Here is a 12,221-nt window from a genome sequence, read left to right as displayed (position 1 = left end):
TCTTTACAAACATAAACCACATCAAAGAGAGGTAAGTGCATTCCAATCACTAAGCGCATTCCTGGGGTGGGGTTTCTCTATTAAGGAGATCACTGGGGCAGGTCTCCCGAGTGCATTCCAAGCACTAAGCCTATTACAATCACTATAGTGTGTAAGTTCACTGCACATACCTTTCAATGTGGCCAATGTTTACAAACATTGGGGTTTTATCTCTTCGATTGCAGAAGCATGAAAGGATATGAATGGATAAAAGCTGCAGATGGTTTTTATGAGCTGTCAATCACAAACCAGTACTCAAAAGCTATGAGTGGCTTGTAAATAGAGGATCTGTGGGAAGCAGATGCAGGCACAGCTGCTCTCCTTCGACGAATGAACGCCTAAAGCTGCAAGGTAACTATTACAACAATAATGCTTCTCTAGCTTCCATACAGGAGGCTTTTTACTAGGGGGGGTGGAATCTGGGGGGGGGGGGGATTTTCCTTAATCAGGGGGTCCCTGGGGGTCTCTTTAGTCATGGGGACTGTGGGGGAAATCTCTTTAGTCAGGAGGTCCCGAGGGTGGGGGCCTTCAGTCAGTCCTGCCATATGTTTGATTTTAGTATCATTTTTAGAGTTCTTCTCTGGGTTCTGAGGGAAGGAGGTCTGTTTATCAGACTTACTTCTGAAAGCTTCTCTCCAAGGGTTTTGTGAATAAACCTGTAAGCCAGTAAGTGTTAATTGTATTAATAAGTGGTGTTTGACCTGTGTGTATGGATTTTGCTCAATTTAAATTTTTGAAATATATGGGAAAGTGAACTCAAAGACCTTTCATAGAATTTACAGTGCAGAAGGAGGCCATTCGGCCCATCGAGTCTGCACTGGCTCTTGGAAAGAGCACCCTACCCAAGGTCAACACCTCCACCTTATCCTCATAACCCAGTAACCCCACCCAACACTAAGGGGAATTTTGGATACTAAGGGCAATTTATCATTGCCAATCCACCTAACCTGCACATCTTTGGACTGTGGGAGGAAACCGGAGCACCCGGAGGAAACCCACACACACACGTTGAGGATGTGCAGACTCCGCACAGACAGTGACCCAAGCCGGAATCGAACCTGGGACCCTGGAGCTGTGAAGCAATTGTGCTATCCACAAGGCTACCTTTCTTTATCCTTTTGTAAGAAATGTTGAACAGTTAATTGAAATGCTCAGTGGGCTAGCTCAGTTTAGCTCAGCGGGCTAGACGGCTGGTTTGTGATGCAGAACAAGGCCAGAAACACTGGTTCAATTCCCGTCCCAGCTTACCCGAACAGGCGACAAAGGGCATTTCACAGTAACTTCATACTTGTGACAATAAAATGTTATTACTAAAGCTGTTTTTCCTTGGATGATGATGTGGTTAATCTGGTGTTAATAATGTTTGTTTTATTGCAAACCCCCCCCCCCCCGGATTTGTAAGTGGAATCACTCCTGGGGGTGAAGGATGCTATCCTCACAGTTTACAAGTTAAACAATTGTTGGGGTTTTGTTGCGCCCCCCTTACAGGCCACAGATGATGCACCAATCCGGTTCCCCATGACGACCACTGAGAATGATATTCCCCGGTAAAATGGGGCGGTGTTTCCCCTTAACCTCACTGTATAAAAACCCCGATATGAAGGTGACCCTTCGGGCCGAGGAGTTGTTGATTGGGTTAGTTGCGTATACCTAAATAAATCTGAGTTCATTTTATCCTACCGTGCATTCCTGTGTCTCTTTGTTGGATCTGCACAGATGATGAGGTTGAAGTGGAGCTGCCGCAGGCATCACACACTGTACCACCGAACCACTTTGCCGAGGCCCAGGGAGGCCTCTACTACAGCCATAGAGATACCGCACATCGAGAAACTTGAACAATTCGACGTGAGTAACAATGACTGGTCCCAGTACTTTGAGAGGGTACAATATTGTTTTTTGCTCAAATACCATAGTTGGGGATAAGCGACAAATCTTGATATTACTGATCACAGTGGGTGGGCAAACCAACGCACTGGTAAAGAGCCTCACCCACCCGGACAGGCCAGATTCATGCAGCGGGATTCTCCGTTTCAGAAACTAAGGGCTGGATTCTGCGATTTTGAAGCTATGTCCGGAGAATGTGCCTCGTCTGACGATGAAAATGTCGGCAGCGCCCCCACACCGATGCTCCGCCCAGTGTTCTCAACAGAAACGGATGGAGAATTGCTGGGTCCGTGGCCGCGCATGACGATGACCCGCAGCAGTCGTGGCGTACAGCATGACGCTGGCCGCAAGCGGACCCGGCTGCCAGATAGAGCTCCCCTGTAACCCACCTCGCCACCCCTGGACCACCTTCCACCAGTCTCCCCAGCACCCACCGAAGCCCTCCCGGCCAGCGGAACGACTCTCCCCTCCGACTGTGGACACAGTCCACAGCCGCCACTCGAGATGGATGAAAACTCAGCCCACAAGTGATCCACGGTGTCGTGAAGTCGGCCCATCGGGGGCAGAGCATCAGGGAGACCTTCAGGTGACATCCTGATGTTGTCCCAACAGCGTGCGGCGTACTCACCCATGACCCCTGTTTTGGAGGGGGTGGAGCATCCGAAAACAGGCACCGCTCCTGATTTTGGGGTCAAAAGGGATTCTCTACCTGATTGCCAAATGCGATTTTGGCGTCGGCAAGCGGAGAATCCTGCCCTAAGTGTTGACATCAGGGGCTGGATTTTCCGGTCGCCAACGCCGAAATCGCGTTCAGCGGCAGGTCGGAGAATCCAAATTCCCAACAGATGCTCCGCCCCCTTCAAAGCGGCAATCTCGGAGAGTGCGCTGCGCCACGTATCCACGGCCTCAGGCCATTGCCTGAAGCCCGCCCCCCAATGCTCTGTCCCTGACCGGCCGAATTCATGACGGCGTGGGCCACTCATGGTCTAACCCGCTCCTTGTAACTCAGCGTGGCGGCTGCAGACGTAGTCCAGCGTCGCCTCAGTCGGGGGAGGGGTGATCCGCGGGTTGGTGGGCGTTACGCGTAGCTGGGGCACTGTGGTGGGGCGGTCCGCCGCGCGTGAGCCGGCCGATGCAGGGGTTATTTCGTGGGCCGGTTTTCTGCGAAAATGGGGCGGGATTTCCCCTTAACAAGAGGGAACATTGCTGTATGAAAACCCCAACTTGGGTGCAGGTTGGAGAGAGTGACCCTTTGGGTTGAGGAGTTGTTAGTTATGTATACCTAAATAAACCTGAGTTCATTTTTACCGTACCCTGTGCTCCTGTGTCTCCTTGTTGGATTCTACAGGTTTCTCGTCCAGCTTTCTAATATAAATTTTGGGTCTGGTCCAGTACTGTGACATTATCCTCCTAACTGAAGTTTCTCATCCCTTGAATCATTCTTGTAAACCTCTTCCGCACTCTCCCCAATGCGCTCGCACCCTTCCTTTAGTGTGGCGCCCAGAACTGTACACAATATTCCAAAGCCCTGAAGTTGGACTCAAACCCGGAACTTCTGGTTCAGAGGCTGGATGCTACCCACTGTACCTCTAGACCACGCTGGTTAGAGTAACACTGGCAAAATGTGTGCAAACTGTGGACATGATTCAGATACTTGCACACAAAATCCAGTCTAACACACAGCCCAGTATTGACAGACTGCTGAAGTGCTGAAGGTAGGTGCCGTCTTTCAGGTGAGCTGGTAAATTGAGGCTCCATCTGCCCCCTCTCCCCCCAGTTGTGCATAAAAGATCCCAGGGCACTATTTCAAAGAAGAGTAGAGGAATTTTCCCAATATCTATCGCTCAAGCACAACACCAAAACAAATTATCTGGTCATTCTCAGATTGCCGTTTGAGCGAATTGGTTGCTATGTTTCCTACATTACCGAGAGTGAATACACTTTAAAAGGTATATTATGGGCTGGATTCTCCACTGTCAGTATTCTCTGTTGAGCCAGCAGCACACTCATGCCTGGGGATTTCCTGATGGCATAGGGCTACCCACAATGGGAAACCCCATTTGCCGGCTGGCGAGATGGAGAATCCTGCCACTGGTGCGGCGGGAGGGAGAATCCCCCCCCCCCTCCCCCCCCCCCCTCTCCCCCCCCCCCCCCCCCCCCCCCACCCCATTGGTTTCAAAGCACTGCAGGACATTCTGAGGCTATGACAAGCATCAAATAAATGCAGTTCAACCTTTCTATCATGCCCATTCTCTCAATGGGCAGCATGTTAGCACAGTGGTTAGGACAGTTGCTTCGGGACTTCCGGTTGCGGCTATGACCAGCTAAGTCGCACGTTTGGCGGCTCCTGCTACAAAGGTGTTTTCGGGCCGACTGGAGGGCCCCAACGGCGCTGGAAGGACAAATCCCGGTGGGGGAAGGCTCCCTGAGGAGAACCAGACCAACTTTATGGTCGGTACCCGGAGTGGGGTGGCAAAGAAAGCAACAGCAGCTCCCCAAAAAAAGCGGGGGAAGAAGACCAAAATGGCGGCCGGTGGCGCACCTGAGGAATGGAGGAAATGGGCGGAGGAGCAGCAGGCCGCTCTCCTGCGCTTCTTTACGGAGCTGAAAGTGGAGCTCCTGGAGTCAATGAATGCGACGACCACCAGGCTGATGGGAGCCCAGGCGACCCAAGAGGCGTCGATTCGGGAGCTGCAGCAGGAGATGACTGCGAGGGAGGAGGAGGCCACGGTCCTCGTGGGAAAGGTAGAGGTGCACGAGGCACTCCACCTGAAATGGCAGAGCCGTTTTGAGGAGCTGGATACCCGAATGAGGCGGAAGAACCTGAGGATCTTGGGCCTGGCAGAAGGCCTGGAGGGGTCAGACCTCCCGGGATACGTAGCAGAGATGCTGAGCTCCCTGATGGGGGCAGGGGCCGTCCCTTCGCCCCTGGAGCTGGAAGAGGCCTACAGGGTCATGGCTAGGAAGCCAAGAGCAAATGAGCCCCCGAGGGCGGTGCTGGTGCGGTTCCAGCGACTCAGCGATCGTGAGAGAGTGCTGGAATGGGCCAAGAGGGAAAGGAGCAGCAAGTGGGAGAACTCGACGGTGAGGGTGTACCAGGACTGGAGTGCGGAGGTGGCAAAACGGCGGGCCCGGTACAACCGGACGAAGGCGGTGCTACATGCAAAACGGATCAGGTTCGGGATGCTGCAGCCAGCGCGCTTGTGGGTCACCTACAAGAACCAACACCACTATTTTGAGTCCCCAGAGGAGGCGTGGGCCTTTGTACAGGAAGAGAAACTGGACTCGAATTAGACCCAGGGGATACTTGGCGGCCGTAGCCGCTCGGGTACTTTCAGCTGAACAAGCGGTTCTTTTTCGGCTGGGTCGGAACTGGACAACTCTTATTGGAACGGTTTCCCTTTTTTTTTTCTTTCTTTGTTTGGATCTTGAACTCTTGCTTTGGTTTTTCTTCTGATGTTTTTTCCCCCTTTGCCAACTTCCCTTAGTTATTGTTATTGTGGTTATTCATGGTTATTTATGGTTATTTATATCGTTTGGTAGAGGGCGACTGTTAAGTACATTGTTATTTGTTATCTATCTGTTATTTATAATGTTAAGTTGGGGAGGCGGGACGGGGGGGAGAGCAGATCGGGGATATGGGCTCCTAGGGGGGGTTCTTTACAGGCATGGATGGGGACGGGGGTGGAACTGAAGATGGCGGGGTGGGGTGTGGCAGGGCGAAAGCGCGGGCTTTCCTCTGTTTTCCCGCGCGCGGGGCAGAGGAGGGGGGAGGGGAGGAGCGCGGGGCGTGGCTAGCAATGGCGACCTTTCCCGCGTTGGAGCGGGGCCAGGGAGGAGTGGCAAGGGGGGGGGGGGGCCCCCCCCCCCCCCCCCCCCGAGCCGGGAGGAGTCGGAGTGTGGCAGGAGCAGCCGGGTCAGCGTAAACCAGCTGACTTACGGGAGTACGATGGAGGGTACATCGCGGCTAGGAGGGGTCCTAGCCTGGGGTGGGGGGGGGGGGGGGGGGGGGGGGGGGGGGGAGGGGGGGGGGGGTTAGGGAGGGACACCGGGTTGCTGCTGGAAAGATCAGGAACGGGAGGTGGAGGACTGGAGGGGTGGGGGGAGGGGGCCATCGCCATGGGGAGCGGGTCAGAAGGGGAGGGTCGACCCGGGGCGAGCAGGGAACAGGACATGGCTAATCGGCAGGGGAAGGGGGCGGGGTCGTCCCGCGACCCGGCTGATCACTTGGAACGTGAGGGGGCTGAATGGGCCGGTCAAGAGATCAAGGGTATTCTCACACCTGAAGGGACTGAAGGCTGATGTAGCAATGTTACAGGAGACCCATTTGAAGGTAGTGGACCAGGTTCGCCTGAGAAGGGGGTGGGTGGGACAGGTGTTCCACTCTGGATTGGACGCAAAGAACCGGGGGGTGGCGATTCTGGTGGGAAAGAGGGTGTCGTTCGTGGCGGAGGAGGTGGTGGCGGATAAGGAGGGTAGGTATGTGATGGTGAAGGGTAAGCTGCAGGGGGAGAAAGTGGTGATGGTCAACGTATATGCCCCGAACTGGGATGACGCGGGTTTTATGAGGCGCCTATTGGGCCTCATTCCGGGACTGGAGGCAGGGGGCTTGATCATGGGGGGGGACTTTAACACAGTGCTGGACCCCGGGCTAGACAGATCGAGCTCAAGGACCAATAGGAGGCCGGCAGCGGCAGAAGTGCTGAGGGGGTACATGGAGCAGATGGGGGGAGTAGACCCATGGAGGTTTGGTAGGCCGAGGGCGAGGGAGTATTCCTTTTTCTCCCACGTCCATAGAGTGTACTCCAGAATCGATTTCTTCGTGTTGAGCAGGGGGCTGATCCCAAGGGTACGGGAAGCTGAGTACTCGGCCATTGCGATCTCTGATCATGCACCACACTGGGTGGATGTGGAAATGGGGGAGGCGCGGGACCAGCGCCCGCTGTGGCGGCTGGATGTGGGGCTGTTAGCGGACGAAGAGGTGTGTAAAAGGGTCCGGAAGAGCATTGAGAGCTATCTGGACTTGAATGACACGGGTGAGGTGCAGGTGGGGATGGTCTGGGAGGCCCTGAAGGCAGTGATCAGGGGAGAGCTGATCTCCATAAGGGCACACAGAGAAAGAAAGGAGAGGCAGGAGAGGGAGAGGCTGGTGGGGGAGCTATTGGAAGTGGATAGGAGATATGCGGAGGCACCAGAGGAGGGGCTGCTGGGAGAACGGCGCAGCCTGCAGGCCAAGTTCGACCTGCTGACCACCAGGAAGGCAGAGACGCAGTGGAGAAGGGCGCAGGGCGCGGTCTATGAGTATGGGGAAAAGGCGAGCAGGATGCTGGCACACCAGCTTCGCAAACGAGATGCGGCTAGGGAGATTGGGGGAGTGAAGGAGAGGGGCGGGAAGGTAGTGCAGAAGGGGCAAGAACTGAACGGGGTCTTCAGGGATTTTTACAAGGAGTTGTATCGGTCTGAGCCGCCGACGAGGAGAGAGGGAATGGAGGACTTCCTAAACAAATTGAGGTTCCCAAGGGTCCAGGAGGGGCTGGTAGAAGGGCTGGGGGCGCCAATAGGGCTAGAGGAACTAGTCAAGGGAATAGGTCAGATGCAGGCGGGGAAGGCGCCGGGGCCAGATGGGTTCCCGGTGGAATTCTATAAGAAAAATGTGGACTTGGTGGGACCGGTACTGGTACGAGCCTTTAATGAGGCGCGGGAGGGGGGGGTTCTGCCCCCGACAATGTCGCAGGCTCTGATCTCCCTGATATTGAAGCGGGATAAAGACCCCGTGCAGTGCGGGTCCTACAGGCCTATCTCGCTTCTGAACGTGGATGCCAAGTTGCTGGCAAAGATCCTGGCAGCTAGAATAGAGGATTGTGTGCCAGGGGTAATCCATGAGGACCAGACGGGGTTCGTGAAGGGGCGGCAGCTCAACACGAACGTGCGGAGATTGCTGAATGTAATTATGATGCCGGCAGTGGAGGGGGAGGCTGAGATAGTGGTAGCGCTGGACGCGGAGAAGGCATTCGATAGGGTGGAGTGGGAGTACCTGTGGGAGACGTTGGAACGGTTTGGGTTTGGGGAAGGCTTTATTAAGTGGGTGAAGTTGCTCTACTCGGCCCCGACGGCGAGTGTAGTGACAAACGGGAGGAGGTCGGAGTATTTCGGGCTCCACCGAGGGACCAGGCAGGGATGTCCCCTATCCCCCTTACTTTTCGCACTGGCGATTGAACCGTTGGCGATGGCACTGAGGGGTTCAGGGGGGTGGAGAGGACTGACTAGGGGAGGGGAGGAACATCGGGTATCGCTGTATGCGGATGATCTACTGCTGTACGTGGCAGACCCAGAAGGGGGAATGCCGGAGATAATGGAACTATTAGCAGAGTTTGGGGACTTTTCGGGGTACAAACTAAATTTGGGCAAAAGCGAGGTTTTTGTGATACACCCGGGGGACCAGGGAGAGGGAATTGGGAGACTCCCCTTCAAGCGAGCAGGAAAGAGCTTCAGGTACTTAGGGGTGCAGGTGACAAGGAACTGGGGGACCCTCCACAAGTTGAACTTTTCCAGGCTGGTGGAACAGATGGAGGAGGAATTTAAGAGGTGGGACATGGTGCCACTGTCGCTGGCGGGGAGGGTGCAGTCAATCAAAATGACGGTCCTCCCAAGGTTCTTGTTTTTATTTTAGTGCTTGCCCATCTTCCTCCCTAGGGCCTTCTTCAAAAAGGTGACGAGTAGCATCATGAGCTACGTGTGGGCACACGGCACCCCAAGGGTGAGGAGGGTCTTTTTGGAGCGGAGTAGGGACAGTGGAGGGCTGGCACTACCCAATCTCTCGGGGTATTACTGGTCGGCAAATGTGTCGATGGTGCGCAAGTGGATGATGGAAGGGGAGGGGGCAGCTTGGAAACGAATGGAGAGGGCGTCCTGTGGCAACACAAGCCTGGGGGCCCTAGTAACGGCACCATGGCCGCTCCCCCCCACGAGGTACACCACGAGCCCGGTGGTGGCGGCCACCCTCAAGATATGGGGGCAGTGGAGGCGACACAGGGGGGAAATGGGAGGTCTGTTGGCGGCGCCAATAAGAGGGAACCATAGATTCATCCCGGGGAACATCGACGGGGGATTTCAGAGCTGGTACAGGGTGGGCATACGGCAGCTGAAGGACCTGTTTATAGAGGGGAGGTTTGCGAGCCTGGGAGGGCTGGAGGAGAGGTTTGAGCTCCCCCCGGGAAACATGTTCAGATATTTACAAGTGAAGGCATTTGCTAGGCGGCAGGTGGAGGGGTTCCCCCTGCTCCCCAGTAAGGGGGCGAGTGATAGGGTGCTCTCGGGGGTCTGGGTCGGAGGGGGGAGGATATCGGACATCTACAAGATAATGCAGGAGGCGGAAGAAGCATCAGGGGAGGAGCTGAAAGCCAAGTGGGAAGGGGAGCTGGGAGAGCAGATAGAAGACGGGACGTGGGCGGATGCACTGGAGAAGGTCAATTCTTCCTCCTCGTGTGCGAGGCTGAGCCTCATTCAATTTAAGGTGCTGCATAGAGCTCACATGACGGGGACAAGGATGAGCCGGTTCTTTGGGGGTGAGGACAGGTGTGTCAGATGTCTGGGAAGCCCAGCGAACCATGTGCATATGTTCTGGGCATGTCCGGTGCTGGAAGGGTTCTGGAAGGGGGTGGCAAGGACGGTGTTGAAGGTGGTGGGGTCCAGGGTCAAACCAGGATGGGGGCTTGCGATCTTTGGGGTCGGGGTAGAACTGGGGGTACAGGAGGCTAGGGAGGCCGGAATACTGGCCTTTGCGTCCCTAGTGGCTCGACGAAGGATATTAATTCAATGGAAGGACGCGAGGCCTCCAAGCGTTGAAACTTGGATTAACGATATGGCTAGCTATATTCAGCTAGAAAGGATCAAATTTCCCCTGAGAGGGTCGGTACAGGGATTCTCCAGGCGGTGGCAACCTTTCCTTGACTTTTTAGATCAGAGATAGGCGTTCGGGGTCGTGGCAGCAGCAACCCGGGGGGGGGGGGGGGGGGGAGGGGGGGGGGGGGGGGGGGAGGGGGGGGAGGGGGGGGGAGGGGGGGCAGCAATGGTCGTGGGGGGACATGCACGACTGTAACGCGGGCAAGTCTGCTCGCTGCTCATGTCTGAAACTGTAGGCTGCCTTGTTTGTTAAGTTGTTGCTTGGGGGGGGGGTGGGGGGGGAGGAATGGTGCGCGCGAGAGGGCGGGCGAGGGAGGGATATTTGCCTAGAGGGATTGTGTTGTAAATAATTTAAAAATTAGTAGGGGTAAATGTCTGTATGGAAAAACTCTTTCAATAAAAATTATTTTTAAAAAAAAGAACAGTTGCTTCACAGCTCCAGGGTACCAGGTTTGATTCCGGCTTGGGTGACTCTCTGTGCGGAGTCTGCACGTTCTCCCCGTGTCTGCGTGGGTTTCCTCCGGGTGCTCCCACAGTCCAAAGATGTGCAGGTTATGTGGAGTGGCCATGACAAATTGTCCTTCGTGTCCAAAAGGTTAGGTAGGGTTACTGGGTTCCGGGGATAGGGTGGAGGTGTAGGCTTAAGTGGGGTGCTCTTTACAAGGGTCGGTGCAGACTCGATGGGCCGAATGGCCTCTTTCTGCACTGTAAATTCAATGAATAGGGAAACAGTACACCAAAAAGATAGCTATGTGGTATGTTATTATGTTGCTGTTGTGCAATCTTTCTGCGTGCAAATCAGCTGATGCATTTCAGAAATTGGTGACTGCACTTCAAATGTATTTCTCTGGCTGCGAAACACATTGGAACATCCCAAAGTTGTGCATTACTTTGTTACATGGATAAAAGTTTGCCAGACTTTTCATTATGACAGTGTCCTTTGAAGTGAGGGAGCCTGCTCTTCCAACCTCGACAGGGTACACTTGACAGGAGTTGCAACATCACTTTTAATATGCAAAAACAGTCCACAAAGAAATATGATGCTATCTAATTCCATAATCTCAGGGTGGGGCTCGGTTGCTTTCCTGGGAATGCAGTCTCAAAGAGCTCCTTGCACGCGATGAAACTGAAACATCACCTGCCAAGTTCTGGGCTGGTGCAGGAGCTGAGGTACACCACACTTAAAAGGGCAGGAGCCACCTTCAAAACACTGTCAGCAACTCTCCACAATTGGCAGCCACAGCTTCATTGATTGACCTGAGTAAAAACCCCACCTTCTACTGATAAATGAGTTGAAAATCCTCCAACTGAAAATGCTGTTGATACTCGCCCTGCCAAATTAATTTCCTTGTTCCTCTCATTATCGCTATAGACTGAATAATATATACCTCTACACGTCAACACAAGCCTCACCAGGGTAATCGCTATTGTGTCTCAAACCAGACACCCCCTCCTCCATTTGACTGAATTTATTCTCACCCTGAACAACTTCCCTTTTAACTTCACTCATTTCCTCCAGATGAAGGGCGTCGCTATGGGAACAGTATGGGTTCCAACTATTCCTGTGCTTTTATGCACTTTGGGAACTTTCTTTGTTCCAGTTATACTGTAGCCTGTTCATTGATGACGTTAGTGGTGCCTTTTCCTGGTCTCACTCTGGTCCTGAAGAACTACTCGACAGCCCCCCTCCCCCCCCCCTACATCGCAACCCTCCTCCCTCCCTCAAGGAATCAAATTGGAACAGGTGAAATTTTTGAGGGGCTTAATTGGCAGAGAAAATGCCAGGAAATCTAGAACATGGTGGTCACAATCTCAGAACGAGGGGTCAGCCATTTCGAACTCAGATGAGGAGAAATTCCTTCACTGAAAGGGTTGTGAATCTTTGGAATTCCCGACCCAGGGAGCTGTGAATATTCAGTCGTTGAGAATATTCACAGAGAGAAGTAAATATTACGATAAATTATGGGGATAGTGCGAGAAGGTAGAGTAGAGATGGAAGATCAGTCATGATTTAAGATGGCTGAGCAAGCTTGAGAGGGCTAAATGGCATACCCCAACTCACATTTCTTAAGTGGTTCATTTGTGAAATAGAATTGTTACAGCACAGAAACAGTCACAGCACAGAAACAGGCCATTTGATTGAACTGGTCTGTATCAGCACTTATGCCCCACTGGGGAGACAGTGATGTCGTGATATTCTCACAGTACTAATAATCCAGAGGCCCCAGGCTAATGCACGAGGGACACAGGCTCAAGCCCCACTACAGCAGCTGGTGGAATTTAAATTCAATTAATAAATTGGGAATCGAAAGCCAGTCTCAGTATTGGTGACTATGGCAATTACCATCAATTGTTGTAAAAACCCATCTGGCTCACTAACGTCCTTTTCCACATAG

This window comes from Scyliorhinus canicula, chromosome 7 (assembly GCF_902713615.1).
Source record: "Scyliorhinus canicula chromosome 7, sScyCan1.1, whole genome shotgun sequence".
NCBI lineage: Eukaryota > Metazoa > Chordata > Chondrichthyes > Carcharhiniformes > Scyliorhinidae > Scyliorhinus > Scyliorhinus canicula.
The sequence above is the reverse complement of the archived record's forward strand: the minus strand, read 5'-3'. Positions refer to the sequence as shown.